Source organism: Protopterus annectens, chromosome 11.part0 (genome assembly GCF_019279795.1).
Source record: "Protopterus annectens isolate FY-2018-M chromosome 11.part0, PAN1.0, whole genome shotgun sequence".
Lineage (NCBI taxonomy): Eukaryota > Metazoa > Chordata > Ceratodontiformes > Protopteridae > Protopterus > Protopterus annectens.
In genome coordinates, this window is record NC_056745.1 from 332,596,709 (window position 1) to 332,614,625 (window position 17,917).

At 40.2% G+C, this 17,917-nt stretch overlaps 1 protein-coding gene across 2 annotated transcripts in view; it reads left to right on the forward strand.

Annotated features, from left to right (window-relative positions):
* The window catches only part of SLC41A2 (solute carrier family 41 member 2), a 1,208,246-nt gene that overhangs the window by 1,068,221 nt on the left and 122,108 nt on the right, over nt 1–17,917 (forward strand). The window lies entirely within an intron of this gene.

Below are 17,917 nucleotides of genomic sequence, written 5' to 3' on the forward strand. Positions count from 1 at the left end.
TTGGGGTTAGTTATCACTTCACACATAAATATGACTGTTCTGTTGCAAAGGCCATTGCTTGCCAACTCAATTCCTATGAGCATGCAAGGTGAGAATTAGGACTTTATTGAAAAAAAAAAAGATTGCTCAACTGTCATCCTCAGTGACTGAGCAAGCAGTAGTACTCTCATCTGGGGGAGTGAAAGGGTTAAAAAAGTGGCCATGGTTAGAAAAGTGTGATGGTCAGAAGAGGCCTGGAACAAAAGTAGATCAAAATAATATATCTTTTAATAGAGACTCTGCAAATATATGTTTTAGTATAATGCATATATGCAGCCTCATTTACACTCCTGGATGCTAGATCTGTTTTCAGAAAACACATTCAAAGTTGCATGCTGCTTTGTCTTAGAACTGTAGATATTTCTGTAGAGTCATTTTAGTAAGAAACTAGGCAGAGAGAGAGGCAATACTGTTATTCATTTCATGGACTGCCACAGTAATGAGCTTGCTTCTTAATCTGTCTTTCAAATCTTGAACACTTTTGGGATGTGGAGAAAAAATCTTCTGTTTCATTAGTTGATGTGCTGAGGGATTTCATCTTTAAGTAGTTTTGGTGGCAGTTTTGAGTTATGTTTGACCTCGCAAACATCTCTTTAAATTTCTCTGTGAACTTCTGTTTAGTCACAGCTCTAAATATTTTTGCAAACTTAGAAACTTCTTGTGTTGCCTATAGTTTGAGATATATTCAACTTGAACAGATATGTCCTGTTTCTTCTAAGCATTTTGCACTTTACATTTTGACTAATGTACAGTGATGGTTCATATTTAAAACAGGTTGTTTCTAATTAGAGCTCTCTTGAACATGTCTTTGCCATACCTGTTAACTTCAATAATAAAGCAAAAGTAATGGGGCTGAAGACCAAAAATCAGGATTACTTTTTAAGAGACTTATAGCAATAGTTAAAATTAATAAAATGAATGTTTTGCAGCAACATGAACATATGAATGTTAAGTATGAAATATTAATAATTGGTATTATTAACTGATTGTAGTCATCAGTGATTTGCAGGAAAACAAAAATATTATGAGGGACAGCTGAGAAGTATGCCTTTTCTTTCAGAACAAAAAGATGTGTAGCATGCTTGGTTAAGTAGAATCTTTGTCTTGAGTAATTTTGTTTCAGTCTTTTGAGTCTGCTGTTGGTTTTCAAGAGACAAAAAAGACAAATATACATCCTTCCTTTTAAGGACCAAAATCTAGTGGTGGAGCTTTCCTGTATTCAGTATTGCTAAGTGGCATTCCAGATAACAGTCATGTCATACCAATTGAAATAGACTTCTTGAAATTGTCAAAATTTATCAACAATGTTTCAGAGGCTATCTTTTTTAAAGCAGGTTTAAAATTAATGTGATGCACATCATTAGATCACTGTTGAAGTATTGGTGGCAAATGGGATGCAGCCTGCCAAGGCTAAGTGCTCCTGTGTCCAACCCTGGACCTAGGCAGGAGAGCAACATGCTGTTACATAAGAGAAGTATGGGTTACAGAATCCTCAGAACTTTTTGCTTCCAGTCAGGGAAGCAAGAATTCATGTATATCTCAGTCTGTCAGCCACTGATAAAGATCCTGTTTGCCACAACAATGGGAAAGCCAAACACCCCATTGAGGACATATACTTTTTTTTTCGTATTTTTAGAATGCAGTTTTGTTAATGTCATCAAAGATGGACAAAAGCCTGTGGGACAGGCAGATTCCTTACAAAGGCCGACATTTCTAATGTCTTTTTTTGCTTTGGACTACAACATGACATGAGGAAATGCTCCATTTGTAAGGCTTTTGTCTCAAAAACCCTAAGAAGTCATTTCTATTTACTTAAAGAATAAATTTCTAAAGGATGTTGCATGAGCCTCCATGTCTTTTGAAGTTCCCACCTCTGACACCCTTTCACATCTGAAATAGATTAAGAAGCAGAAGGAAGACATCCTTACTTCAGGTTCCTTTTCTAGGTCATAGGTAGTTGAGAAGCCAATAGGAACTGTCTGACCACCGTGCCTCTTCCCCTATGTTGAGCACACTGGAGACTAACACAGAGCAGCCAAAAGGCACATACCATCCAACCTGAAAGAAGGCCAGTAAGGCCTCAAAAGGGTACTGACAGATAGTTTCAGAAGTACTGGATGGTGATCCTTAAATCTTAGTTTGCGAGGATGTCCCTGGTTCTCCGAGGAAGGTGCTTCCTGGGACAGGTACTTCTCTTGTGGTTTTCTTGGAAACTCATAAAAAGAAGATGCACAAATTTAAACATCTTGCCTTGTCCAGCCACTCTTATGTCCAGGGATCCACATCAAGAATGGCAGGATTTTTATCAGGGGATGTTCAAAGCCTTGATGGCTCTTAAACCACCTTAGTTTTTTGCTTCCACTCTTTCTACCCCCCCCATAAAAGAAAAAGAGACATGTATCTGATGAGGCTTCTTTCTTGTTTTTAACAGATATGTCCTATAACTCTCCTTAGGAGGAGCCATCATTTGGAGAAAAAATGACACAGCATTTCAATTGGGAGGGCAAACAGCTTTAAGATCCACAAGAGAGATAACCAGTTCTTGAAGCTTTAGAAGACACTTCTGAGGCACAACCACTTGCCCCAACAAACCCAGACAAGTATTCTAAAGTTCCTGACACACGCAAATATTTGTAGTACTGAAACTCTCATTTGACACTGCAGTTGTCTGCACAGATTTTGACAGGCATTCTAAGCTCTTCCCATCTTCCAGTGCTCTTCCATTTGACAGGGATAGTAGAGCCATGTATTGATAATGGGGGAAATTATATACATCGCTTACTTTAGCTTTTTGTGCTGTTAATTATCAGACCCACACATGTTAAGATACATGTTATCTATTTTTGGCAACATGAACAAACTTCTGCCAGACATCCCTGACAGTGATTCCAAAATAGCAATGCAAAATATTATTTCTTCCACCCTTCAAGTTACACACCATTATGTTAAACATGCAGATTTGGTGAATGCTTCTTCTAGGGCAGCTGCCTATGTTTCAGTGCTAAGAATGTACTTCTGGCTAAGACTCTGTCCTCTACCAGAAGATGTACAAGCAAAACAGTTGGATGCTCCTTTAGATAAGGACATCTTTCTTGGCACCCTGTTCAGCAGAAAATTTCAAAAAGTTGGAAGAAAGGGGTAAGATTATGAAAGGGTTTAAACAACTCTTTCTTTCCCCATTCCAGAAGTACAAAGAAATTACCTTTCCATAACAAGTCCTTTCTACCACAAGAAGTCCACTCAACAAAAAGGCAAAACATCCAAAAAAGAAATTGCAGGACAAGCCTGAATAAGATATGAAGAGAGCTAAAGGCCCTTTCCATTACAAAACCTTCCAGCTTTTGATTGCCCACCCTCCTGCCCCCAACCTTAGCCTTTCACGCTCAAATTGTCCAAGAAAACGTTGTTATTCTTCCCCTTTGGAAAAAGTTTACAACAGACCTTTGAATTTTGAAAATCATTCAAGAAGGGTACACTCTAAAATGTAAGTCTCTACTTTTTAACCATTTCTTTTCCACTGAACTATCAGCATCTCATACATTCAATCATCTTAGAACTTTTGCACTAGGGAGTAATAGAAACCATTCCCCCAAATCAAGAAGGAAAATGTTTCTACTCCAGGTGTTTCCTGCCCCCCTTCAAAAAAAAAAGAAGGCAGTTGGAAACCTATCCTGGACTGGTCAATTCTCAACACCTTTCTGAACTTCCCAAAGTGCAAGATGTTAACTCTCTAAAGTCTTTTTCTTATTATTTTCTCAAAACCCTTTATGGTTACCCTGGACCTGTATGTTACAACCCGTCCTTTTTTCAGGAAATGTATAAAATTCTGTGTGTTTGGTTTGCACTTTCAGTTTGTTGCTTTGTCTTTGGTCTTTTCCACCACTGCAAGAGTCTTCATAAAGTATAGGGACCCTATTGTAGCATTCAGCATGCTCTAAGGTGTTCACTTCACATTTACCTTTACTTAGACGTTTTCCTGATTCAAGCTATTTCTCATTCACAGAATTCTTCAGGATGTAGAGTTCACAGAGGGGTGTGGCCAAGATGGTGATGGGTTAACAGCACTGTTTCACTTCTCTGCTATTTGAATTATATTTCTGCCAGAAATTATAAAATATAAGTAATCTTGATCCCCTTATTTTGTGGAGTTATCTTCTTGTCAAGATTTGGGAAGACTGTATCTGCTTTTTATATCAGTTTTCAGTTTTATTCCTGTCATTATTGAAGCAAAAATATGGTCACTACTTCAAGATGAGTTATTCCAAAACAAACTCACAAGATATGTCAGTAAAGAAGGAGCTGCAATCAGTTCTTACAAATATTCAAGACCTATTGATAAGAATGGATAAAATGCATAATAAACTGGACAACTTTAAAGAAAAATGTAATGAACAATTTAATCAATTACATAAAATAATGAAACAGAAAGCTCAAATTTTGGGCATAGAAGAAGCTTTAAATGATATAGAAAGAAGGGTATCAGAAGATGAACATAATATCAAATTTCTATTAAAACAAATTAATCTACTGCCAAACAAAATAGATGACCTTGAAAATAGATCTAGAAGGAACAGTATTTATATTTATGGAGTACCAGAGAAAAATGAAGGTGACAACTTAGTTAATTTTCTTAACTCCTGGTTCCTAAGACTTTGAACATATCAGAGGCTCTATCTGTTAGTATTGAAAGAGCACACAGGTCATTGGTGGTTCCTTCATTGACAAAAAAGACAAATCCGGGATCCATAATTATAAGATTTTTCTCTTGTCAAGACAAAGAACTGATTTTATAAACTGCTTGGACAAATTCTCTGATTGAGTTTAATGAACACATTATAAGGTTTGATGATGACTATTCTACCTCAGTAATATCAAAAGAAAAAAAATTACTTCCTTTATTGAAAGAATTGAAAAAGAATAAAATTAAAGTTAAATTATTATTCTCAGCTAGACTAAAAGTATTTCTTCCAGATGGAATCAAAACATTTGAATAGTTGGAAATGGCTATGTCTTTTTTAAAGCCAAAATATTTTGGATCAAATAGTTGTGATGGACTGTAACAATACTTCTCTGAAGAGACATGCAGAAAAAAAAATCTGGAAGACAACTGAGAAGAAAAATAAACTAAAGGACAAATAAATATGTTTCAGCTGAGCATAAGCAATATTGTTATTGTGAATAGATGGGTCTGCTTCAGTAGACTGACCGCTTACTTACCTGACACCCATTTGCTCAAGACAGGAAGACTGACACCTTCACAAGACCAACATCTGGAAGACCGACATTTCATACGAAGTAAGTAACTCGGCCATCCCGATTAAAGTAACTAAACTAAGCAAAACTAAACCCACCGATGTGGGGGGCTTCATTCCCCCTATACCCCCTATGTGGGGGGGCTTTGCCCCTAACTAAATTTACTAACTCCGAGAACACACTACCGTGGGGGGTAAGGGTCAAAGTTCAACAGGATGGCCATGTGGTTACTTAAACTCGAGTGAAACATTGGTCTTCTGGATGTCGGTCTTCTCATCTCGGGCAACTGGGTGTTGGGTGAGTAAGCGATCGGTCTGCTGAAGTAGATCCTTATAGATATATGCATGGGGTAACACTATTCTTCCCTTAATAAGTTGCTCTTGTGAAATCAACTTGAAGAAAAGGAAAATATAGCAGATTTTACATGAAATGTAAATAATTTTATTTTATTATTGTACAAAAAAGAAAATGAAAATTACTTTTAATAGTTCTCAAGTATACATTGCAGCTTTTTCACTAATATGCCTCAGTAGATTAGATAACCTCCTTAAAGTTTATTCCCCTTCTCCCATCTCTCTCCCTTCCCTATTTTCTCACTTTCTTTTCTACACTCACCTTCTTTATATATGTAAGTTCAAATATATATAATATATATATCAATACATTGATAAAAAATCAATAAGTGCTTAACTACAGTATAAAGGTGTTGTTTCCTTCAGTTTCATGCTATCACAAATATAATCATTTAGCTTTCTGACTTGTATCTAAATATATCCTATAAGTTTAATGTAGACTTCTATTTATACAGTTGCAAATGTATGTAAAAAAGTGTGTGTGTGTGTGTGTGTGTGTGTGTGTGTGTGTGTGTGTGTGTGTGTGTGTGTGTGTGTGTGTGTGTGTGTGTGTGTGTGTGTGTTTATATGTATAGGTGTATGTGTATATCTGTATGTATGTTATGGGAATATGTAGTCTCGTTCTTATGGTATTTTACTTCTATGAATTAATGAAATGCTATTCTGTAGATGGTAGATAATTTTATTTTATGGCCTGTGCCTTAGACTGATACTGGACTCTGTCTCTTAAGTGGTGCATGGTTGATACACTAATGTGCTGTGGTATGTCTGTGTTTTTCTTTTGGGATGTTTGGGCCAATTTTGTGGCTGTTTTTTGAAAAAAGGGGGAAGGGCTTTGTTTGCTGGCAGGATTGAAGGGATGATGCTTGGTTCTGTTGTGTGATGGTCCCTATTAGCGTTGTACATGTTGAGGGAGTGTACGGGCTTTTTTAAACTTGATTTGCCTTGTTTTTTGTTTATTTGGATGATTTGTGATTCCACCAGTGAGTTGCTAGTGAGAACTGTATATTTTGAAAGTTTTGCTTCTTTTCCTTGTTTCTCTTCCCACCGAGGTCTTGAGCCATGCAGTTCACTTAAATCAAAATGCTGTGTGAAATGTTTTTCAGGAAGCTGAAGTTATAGAAGTGATGTAATAGCCAAAAGGTCAAAGGTGATAATAGAGTGAAGCTAGTATGAGTTAAAAAGGATTTTTTTTTAAAGATATTTTTAATTAAATAAGCCTAGGTAGAAGCAGAAGAACATGTATGGATTATTCTAATGCATAATACATGGCTGGAGGGAGGTAAGTGGAGAGAATGGGAATGGTGACATTTAATGTTTATGTTTTCTATACTACTTAAATATATAATTTTAGTTATGAGTTCTGGACATGCAGATGGTTCTGTAGAATAATCCCTTATATATTTGATATGCTTGTTAATTGATGGACATTAATTTAGTAATGTGGGCAAGAATAGTGATTTATTTTCTTTTTTATTTTTATGTTAATCAGATAATGGGTTGTCGCATTTAATTTAATTGTATCTACATGACTCCCTACTCAGCAGTGGATGTATTTTCTGTTTCTAGTGCAGGCAAGTTATATACTTGTAAAGTGAATGTCCTAATTGTGTTTATCAGTGTCATGAGATCTTTGGTTAGGTTAGAGGAGACTGCAATACTGGCCGAAGTAATGATAACATTAAATGTATGGTCACACATGAAAGTTGATTTGTAGAATGCATGAGGATATAACTCCTTTTGCTTCTTCTTCTTCTTCTTCGATCACCTTGTCCGCACATTGAATGGCAGTGGAGTTTTTGCCAGCCCGGCCCAACCTTCCACAGAAGGCACACTCACATGCACACCTAGGGCCAATTTAGAGTGTCCAATCCACCTGCAGCATGTCTTTGGGTTGTGGGAGCCCAGCCGAGGATCGAACCGGAGAACCTCTTGCTGTGAGGCGGCAATGCTAACCACTGCACCACCGTGGCCGCCCAGGATATAACTCCTTTTGCTATTGTCCGTTATTTGTCCTATGTTTTGTAGAAGTGTCTACACATTGCATGCTGCAACATTTATTGTTCTGATTTAGTAAATATTAATATGTACAACTTCTCTTCAGCCACTTTTATACTGTGAGATAATCTTAAATACATTAATAGATGAATGTTTAATGCTAATTTCTGAATCTTAGAACTGAGATTTATGATATTTGCCAGCATATGAAAATGCAAATATATTATGATGAATCAGCAGCAATGATATTGTCAGGTTTATTGATGGAAGCTGCATTGTCAACAAAAGTCCTTTGACTATAACTATATTTTCAAAACATGTATGTTATGTTCTAAAACTGATAGTATTAAATACTATATTAAATTATAACATACGTAACTACAGGAGGTGATATAAGAATTTGAAAGATAATTTTTGGAAGTAATACTAGACTGTTTTTTATTAGATTGATAAAGATGTGAATATTTCAAATCTTATATTTGTTTTGTAGTTATGATAGAGATATGGAATAGAATGTAAATAGAGTGAGTTGGTTATAACAAACTAATTATTTTGTTATATGTGTATTATCTTATATATTTGTAAAATAACACTTAGTATTAAATATTTATCAGCTAAATTACATTAACAAATTACCTTTTTATGTCAGGTTTAACAGTCAAATATATGCAAAGGGTTTGGCTTTATATAAGGAAGTTAGAGGGTACATTTGAATAGTGATGCTATTCAAATGAGGGGTGTTAAATCTCAGTGATTAGATGAGTTATAATTTATTTCAATGTTTAATATTTTATTTTGTAAACTTAAAGTTTTTGGGGTCTATCATTATTAAAAGTATAAGTACAACTAATAACTGTATAAAATCATACTTAGACATATTAGTATATGTTAGTTATATAAATTAGTATGAAACAGTAAGATGTTACTCGGTACATTTCATTGGTTGTTAAGTGAATATATTTTGGGACCAAAAGTAAAACAATATGTCCTTGATATAATTAACACGTTAAATATTTAAAAAAACTTTATAAATAAAAATCCAAGTTTAAAAGTATGGTTATTTTTATTATTTCCTATAGCTTGTATGCCAAATGAACTAAGCACTTATAATATTCCAAATATGGCTGAACTCCGAGAAACAAATCTTACCTTTTAGCATCAATTAATGGACTCTGAGAAAATACATACAGTGGATTATATTATGATTAAATGTAATATAACTAAGGAAAAGTGATTAGAAATACAATTTATTAGACAATTTATTATTAGCAAACTTGAATTAATGACTGCGACTATTACAGAATCTATTCCAAAATTTATAGAATTTATGATTATTTTAGGAAATCAATCTATTGCAGGGAAGGGGTACTTATCTAAAATATCTGGGATTATTAAAGATTAATAATCAAAACCTTCTGAGGAGGATAAAAAGTTAAAGTTAATATCCACAAAAGAGACTACCCTTTTCTTGCAGTGGAGATTATTCACATGGACATTTTTACACAGATGTTTCATTACTCCTTATAAGATGGCATTGATGTTTAAAAAAGATATAGCTTGTTGGAGATGTGGATTAAAGATACAAGCTAATTGGCAGCACATGTTCTATAATTGCATATCACTCAAGCCGTTTTGGAACAATTTTAACTTCTTTCTGCAAACTATTTTTAATGACAAATGTAACTTACTTAAATCATTGGTTTTGTTAATGTACCAGGCCTACATGTTTTCCCAGATCTAAATATTCTGTTTTATGGAATTTATTAGCCATTGCATGCAAAGTTATTACAACATACTGGAAAAATGAGACCACACCTTCATTCAAAGAGTTTAAGAATATTGCTATCAATGTTTCACTCATGGAATTATCTGCAGTCAAGATGAGGACAGACAGAATCACTTCATGTTATAACTCTTGGCTAAAAGTTAAGGCTATATTAGGGAAAATTGAAGATAATGTGACTTGAAACAACATTACAAGTTGTACAATATGCAATTGCTTTGTTTTAGGTAGACACCTTTTGTAAATAGTTTAATACTGCATAATTGCTTTGTTTTAGGTAGACACCTTTTGTAAATAGTTTACTTCTTATTTATACTGAAAAATTTTCTATTACTCAATGTTAGTTCTGTTCTAAATTTTGTTTTATGTCGTGACTTGTAATTTATTTTAAAATTTTAATAAAAATTTTAGTAAAAAGATTGACTGTACATGACAAAAATTCATTGGTACCTAAAGTTAAAGTTGAGAGTTAACCTACTATGTATTGAAGTAGCATGCGCCTCCTACAAACCAAGGGGAACGTTATAAAATTCCAAGGCCTAAGCATGGCACGGGTGTCAAAGGAAATCAGCGACTTCACCATTAACCTTACAAAATTAGAGCTTGATTTCTTAGCAAGAGGCTACAGCAAGAGGTTCAGTCTTCATATCTTGGAACCTATTGCTTCATAGAAAAAAGCCAATCAGGAATTTCCTGCCAACAATGAAACCAGGAGCAGGAGAAAACAAACACCATGGACCATAAGGACATTTGCATGACCCTCACCTACTCCACAGACTTCAGTGTCATTGTTAACATCAAGGAGAACTGGGTCATCAGTAAAAGTTCAGTCATCAACCATATCCTTCTGACAAAACCAAGCTTCAACATTAGAAGAAACAAGAACATCCACAGCCTAATCGAAAATGCAGAATCTCTAGCTTTTCTAGACATCAACAGACTGGTAGGGACCTTCGGCTGTGCCCCCCCTTCAGCTTCTGCACCTACATGAGCTACAGTACAGGCTTCAAAATTCCTCACGACAACTGCAGGTATAACAGCCAGGAGCATAACAATTGTAACAGCTCATTCCTGGTCTACAGAGCACAGTGCACAAGATGCCAAGCCTTCTACGTCAGAAAAACTGTAAATAAACTTAAAACCCGAATAGCCTGGCACTTCACAGACATCCACTACTGCAACCTAAACAACACACTTGCAAGACACCACAAAAACCCACCTGAACATAATACCTTTACCTTCCTAGTGATCGATAGGATTCAGAAAGAAGAATTACAAAGCCCACAAAACGACTTACTAGAAAAAAAAGAGAACTCAAATGGCAAATAAGACTCAAAGCTTGTTCCCAACCAGGAATGAACACCCAAATGTTCATCAGCAGTATCCTAAACCTTAGGAAACTGCACCACCTTGCCCACTATTAAAAATCCTGATCTTTCAGGTTTTTTTTATGTTTTGTCAACCATTAATTATGCACATTCTTAATGTTCTCAAAATTCATATCCTTTCTATTTGGCAGGTCTGATGAAGCTTTATGCAAAAGCGCTGATCACACATATGTTCAGTTTTTTTCTTATTAAACTCTTTTAATGTTTAATGTACTATTTAAAGTTGAAGTTCAGCCTCAAAAAGGTTTTACAAAGCTGCGTTTTTCTCTATCACTATGTATGCATAGCCCAGATTAACACCTCCTTCTTTTGTTTGTTCCTCTTACTCAAACCTTTCTCTTATAGGTTACTATCACTCTGCCCAATAGAATTCATTTCTGCTACATCCTCTGATGAATGTGTAATTAATTTAAGCTGCTAACGAATGTACTATCACTCTGACCAATAGAATTTCTTACTGTCACATCCTCTGATGAATGCATAGTTAATTTAAACTACTAGTGAATGTACTATTACTCTGACATATAGATTTCATTACTGCTACATCCTCTGTTGAATGCATAATTAGTTTAAGCCTCTAATGAAGCTATTTAAACTGAGTTTTCACACTACTGTACTCTGATCAATAGCGCTCATCTGCCAAGGTGTATTCATTTCTCAATAATGCTATTTTGAACCAGAATAAGGGAATCTCAGTTTTCATTTCATGCCAAATTGAGATGTTAAGTTGTCAATCTCGCCTTCATTCTTGCTGGATGGGTTTGGAGCCGATGCTTGGCTCCGACTTGGCCTTATACTAAAGCTTGAGAGCTATTTACTGGCTCGAGGCCCTCCCCCTATCCCACAATGCTAGGCGTCAGAGACCCAGATCTCGTTTGCTGCTTCAGCTACGAGGTTGCGATTTTACCTGCTCCAGGTTTTATTACTCTTTTCTACTGTTTTATTATATATATATATATATATATATATATATATATATATATATTTTTTTTTTTCCTTGTTAGTTTTTTGTCTTAGTGTTACCCTTCTAAACCCTTGAGAAACCCCCCTTTAAAAACTCTCTTTCTGTAGTTTTTTCAGAGCCCCCCCCCCCACCCATTAGGGTAGCGTTGATATCAGTAGTGTGTTTTTATTCCTTTCTACTACCTTTTTATAGGTTTCAAGAAGTATGACTCGTGCTGTCAGAAGATGTCTCTGACAGACGGTCACAATTCTTGTGTGTATTGTTTGGGCTCCCTACACCTGCAGGACTCTTGTGCGGTCTGTCATGCCTTCAGTCCGAGAGTCCTGCAGGAGCATAGGAGCAAACTTATTTTGAGGGGCTTGCTTAAGCCTGAAGGGTCCCCGACTAAGCCCTCGTCGGGTAAACCCTCCAAGTCCGCTAAGACGTTGGCTCCCTGTTCGGAGCTGTCGCCGAGCAGAGCTTCTGCCTCCTCGTCGGTTCCGGCTGAAACCGACACTTCGAGACCTCAGTCGGCTCCGGCCTTAGTATCGGAGCCTTCTGTGAGCCGAAAATGCTCAAAGTCTCCCTCTTTAGAGTCTGTTCGTTCGGCTCTGAGGTCTTACTACAGTCGGAGCGGAGCCATAGGTTCCACTCCTCTCGGTCCTCCAGGCTGTCCAATCACGATCTCGAGAGGGTGGTCAGTAGACTATTAAAGTAGCAGGCACTGGCCCAAATGTTGACTAGCCCTTCTCAACAGACTGCGGCTATCCCTGTATCTTCATCAGTTCCTCCTCCGACTCTACCACTGTGCTCGGAGTCGGAACTCGTTAGGGCTTGAATCGTTGGAGTGTCGGAGCTGATACCACACATTTCGGCTCCCTCATCGGCTCTGATCTCTTCATTGGTCCATGGAGGGATCCAGGCGTCGAGACTCTCTCATCGGCTCTGAGGGGGCGAGTGGCATCGGACCCTTGTCCGACCCCGTTCTCCCTCTCGGTGCCTCGGCGCAGGTGAACTCGGCCCCGACATCGGCCTCGGAGCCGTCACTCTCAGTGCCGGGAGGGGTTCTCATCTCCTCGGAGCTGGGACCTTCCTCTCTGCCTGATAGGGGTGCCTTCGAGGTCATGAGGAGCGTTCTGACTCCTGGGTCGGATCCACGATCGGCCCCTTTGGGTCCTCCCCCCGTGGTGCCTGCTTCGGTCTCTGTCCACCCTCCGGACCCCAAGCGTGGTGAACAAATGCTCCAGGTCGCCCCACTGGGGGTATCTTCCTCTTCTGAGGCCTCCCCCGATCATTCAGAGGAGCCACCTCAGAAGAAAACATGTAAGAGGAAACATGTTGACTCCCCTGAGTCAGTCACGTCTGACACCGACTTGGAGGATTCGGAAGGGTCCCCAAGGTCCCCCTCTGAGGATGTCTCCTTTTCAGACATCCTGGAGATCCTTAAGCAGAGGGGGAATTGGACCGCCCTTAAACCTTCTGAGGATGAGTCGGTGTACCTGGACGCATTTTTTTCTCACCCTTTCACCTCCTGGGTGTCTCCGCCTTTTGACCCCCTCATGGAAGTGGTTGCTCGGAAGGCGTGGACAGCCCCGGACTCAGTTGAACCAACTCCCCGTAAGCCCGCTAAATTTATTACAGCCCCATTGGATAAACAGTTTCTAACTAAGGGGGTCCCAGTTGATGCCATGGTGGTGGCAGCAGCCACTAAGAAGGAGTTGGCTGACCCTTCGGTGCCTGTACATCCTCCTAATAAAGAGTCTAGGACAATGGACAGGTACGGGAAGCGGATGTTCTCTTCAGCGACCTTTGCTATGCAGTCGCTGAATTATCTGTGCCATTTCACCTGACTTCAGAGGGATCTTCTCAAAGAACTGGGCGATACCCATCAGGATCCATCAGCTGCGGGGTCTCAGGATAAGGTTAACTCCCAGCTGGTGACCTTAAGTTCTATAGTAAACTCCTCCATGCGGCTCATTTCTTATGCGGCCGATGGTGCGAGTAGGGCCGCAGGTACAGGCGTGGCTTTGAGAAGACACGCCTGGATGCGGTTATGTAACTTTGCTGACCCTTTTAAGGCGTCCTTCACAAATACCCCCTTTGATGGTTCGGCTTTGTTTGGACCACAGGTGAAGGATACACTTACCAGGTGTGAGCAGGAAGGCAAGACTCTCTCTGCTGTGGGAGTCTGTTTTTCTACTCCCTCCAGACCATTTCCCAAAGGTCAGAAAAGTGGAAAAATGTGGTTTCCTAAACCCCAGAGTCTCATGCCTGACACGTGGTGATTTTTCCTCCAGGGGCAGAGGAGGAAACAATAATAGACGCCGCCCTAGGGGCAGAGGGGGTCTGCAAAATCAGGGTAGCAGAGAATCTTTCTCTGACAAACCCTTCCAGCACCCCTGAGGGGCTGCCCGACTGTCCACCTTCGGAGGAGTCTGGGGAAGATTGTCACTGTACCCAGAAGCCTGGCAACTCCTCACTCAAGACCGATGGGTACAGTCTATCATATCCGAAGGTTACAAAATTCCCTTCGTCCGCACCTCTGTGAAAACAAACAGATCCCTTCCAGATGTCCCACCTGCTCTAAGGGATCAAGCAGTTCTAGAAATTTCAAAACTGCTAAGAAAAAGAGCCATCCAGCCAGTCCCAGCATACCAGCAAGGATCCAGAATTTACTCGAGGTTCTTTTTGGTACCAAAAAAGACAGGGGACTGGAGACCCATTTTGGATCTCAGCAGATTAAACAAGTCTGTTCAAAGAATGAAGTTCTGAATGGTCACGCTCCAGTCCATTCTACCCTTCTTGAGTCAGGACAATTGGATGTGAGCCATAGACCTTCAGGATGCGTACTACCATATAAAAATGGACAGGCATTCCAGAAGGTTTCTCCGCTTCCGGCTGGGAGCCAGTCACTATCAATTCAGAGCCCTGCCCTTTGGGCTCACCACAGCCCCCAGGGTGTTCATCAAATGCATGGCAGTGGTTACGGCTCACCTGAGACGACGGGGATTCCAGGTGTTTCCATATCTAGATGACTGGCTCCTCACTGCTTCCACCAGGCATCAGCTATTGCGAGCCAGGGACTATACCATTCAGACTTGCTCCGAGCTAGGTATATCAATAAATTTCGAAAAGTCTGCATTGTCGCCTTGTCAGTCTATAACCTTTATAGGCACAGAATTAAATACAAAAGATCTTTCTGCAAAACTTCCTCCAGACAGAGTATCAGACATTCGCCGACATGTACAGATCCTACTACAGTGCAAGACGTTTCAGGCCAGATTTGTACTAAAGACATTGGGTCTCATGGCAGCAGCGATCATTTTAGTCCCCCTGGCTCGTTTTCACATGCGGATCCTCCAGTGGATGCTGTTTACCCAATGGTCCTTTCAACAACTTCCAATGTCCCACAGGATAATAATCACTCAAACATGCAAAGACCACTTGGCTTAGTGGATGGTCTCCCCTATAGTTCCCCAGGGCAGACCGTTTATTCTTCCTTCTCCTGTTGCCACGGTGACCACGGATGCCTCCCTGTTCGGGTGGGGGTGGGGCATTTTCAGGGCAAGACTGTCCAGGGCTCTTGGCAACCCCTAGAATACCACCTACACATAAATGTCTTGGAGATGGGAGTGGTACTTTTAGCGTTGCAAGCTCTTCAGGACTCTCTACCTACCGGGACTATTGCAGTTCAGACAGACAATGTCTGTAGTGTGGTACATCAACAAGCAGGGTGGAACCAGGTCCTATCCCTTATGTCGAGAAGCACTCAGACTCTGGCAGTGGGCGATCTCTTCCCAGTGGTTTCTGATAGCAACGCACATCCCCGGGAAGTCCGTCATAGCAGACAGGCAAAGCAGAGCCATTCTCATGCCTCATGAGTGGTCTCTCAATCAGTTAGTAGCGGACAAGATTTTCTGCAGATGGGGTCAACCTTGCTGCGACCTTTTTGCAACCCCTCTCAACAGCAAGTGCGAAGACTTCTTCACTCTCTTTCCCCTCCCCGGCCATTTCCCCAGAGACACTCTAGTACACAATTGGCCCCGGGGTCTGCTATATGCATTTCCGCCTTTTCCCTTAATTCCCAAACTGATTCAGAAAGCGACTGCTTTGGGTTCCAGGATGATCCTCATTGCCCCTTACTGGCCTCGACAAATTTGGTTCCCATTCCTGCATCGTCACCTACTGGAGCAGCCCTGGAGTCTGGAACCAGTGCCAGACCTGTTGGTCCATCAGTCGGGCGGGCTGCACCAATCCCTTCAATCTCTCAACCTCAGAGCTTGGTTGCTCCACTTCCAACCCTAGCCAGGCTTCCGCATATTTCTCAGCCAGTGCGTGAAATCATCCTTTCTTCACACAAATCTGCTACCAGAAAAACCTATGCTAGTAAGTGGAGACACTTCTCCTTCTGGGCGGAGGCCAGAAATATAGATCCTTTTACAGCCCCCTGTCCACAGTGTTCTGGATTTTTTGGCAGAGCTTTTTCAAGCGGGCTCCTCTTCTGCCACCATTAGAGTCCAATTGGCTGCTATCGCTAATTTTCACGCTGGCCTGTCAGAGACCAGCATCATGTCCCATAAATTTTGTAAAGCCTTTCTTAAAGGGACTGTTCTGCTGAGGCCTCCGGTTAGAGATCCCCTGTCTCCATGGGATTTGAATCTGATATTAACTTCCCTGATTCTCCCTCCTTTTGAACCTGCGGCCACCTGTTCCTTAAAATTGCTCTCCTGGAAGACTCTCTTCTTAGTAGCTATCACCTCAGCTAGAAGAGTATCAGAACTTCAGGCCCTCTGTATTCATCCACCCTATCTTGTTTTTCACAAAGATAGAGTTTCACTCAGAACTAATCCCTCATTTTTACCCAAGATTCCTTCTGAGACAAACCTGAATCAGGCCATTGATCTTCCTGTCTTTTTTCCTAACTATTCAAACAGAGCTGAACAAAAGCTGCATTATTTGGATGTTCACAGGCAATTACGTTTCTATTTAGATAGGACAAAACAAACTAGGAAGTCGGACCAACTCTTTCTGTCCTATGATGAGGGCAAGCAAGGCCTGCCAGTGTCTAAAGTATCTTTATCTAGATGGTTGGCCCCTCTCATTTCCTTCATCTACCAACTAAGACATATAGAACTCCCTACAAAGCCAAAAGCTGATTCCACCAGAGCGTTAGCTACGTCAGTAGATTTTCAAGCAAGACTTCCAATGGACTCTATTTGTGCTGCAGCCACATGGGCCACTCTTCATGCCTTTATTTCTCATTGCAAGTTGGATATGACCTTCAGGAGTCAGGCTGAGTTTGGTTTCACTGTGCTCAAGAGTCTGTTCCGATGAGCCACCCAGGGCTAAGGTGCTAGGGGCGCTGTCCCATCCAGCAAGAATGAAGGTGAGATTGACAACTTAACATTAAGAAGTTATGTACCTACCATAACGTTCCATGTTCGTTATCTTCTTCTCGCCTTCTTTCTTGCGTCCCACCCGCCATCCCTCTAGCCTGGACAGACCGAGATGAATCCTTCTAAGGCCTTATTCCTCTGCTTGACTATTTTCTAGGTTATGTCCTCCTCAGTTCTTACCACTGTAGGTAAACTTTATAGTAGGGACAGGGTGTCTCCATGGTGTTAGCTATACCAAACGAGATCTGAGTATCTAATGCCTAGCATTGTAGGATAGGGGGAGGGCCTCGAGCCGGTAAATAGCTCTCGAGCTTTAGTATAAGGAAGGCTCCGAACCCATCCAGCAAGAAAGAAGATGAGAAGAAGACAACTAACATGGAATGTTATGGTAGGTACATAACTTCTTATTACTACAGCAGTCAATGCAAGACTGAGATTGGAACCTTTTAATTGTAGCTGCTTGACAGTACTTTTATCTGGAGTCTCTCCGATTCTTCTTTATGCATTTGTGTTTTCCCCGTACAGGCTGGTTCCCAGTGCCCACACAGGCTTCTTTATCAGATAAGACTCCCAGACTAGGCTTAGCCTAATGGGGCCAGTTCTTCACTGTAGTACAAGTGTTTCTTTTTCGAATATCACAGAAGGCTAGTAATTTGATTCAGCCACAGGTGAGTGAATCTGCTGTGGCCAACGCTAGTTTCTCAAACCACTCATCTTTTGCCCCGGATCCATCTAATGCGGCACCTACAGCCACTATGCAATTG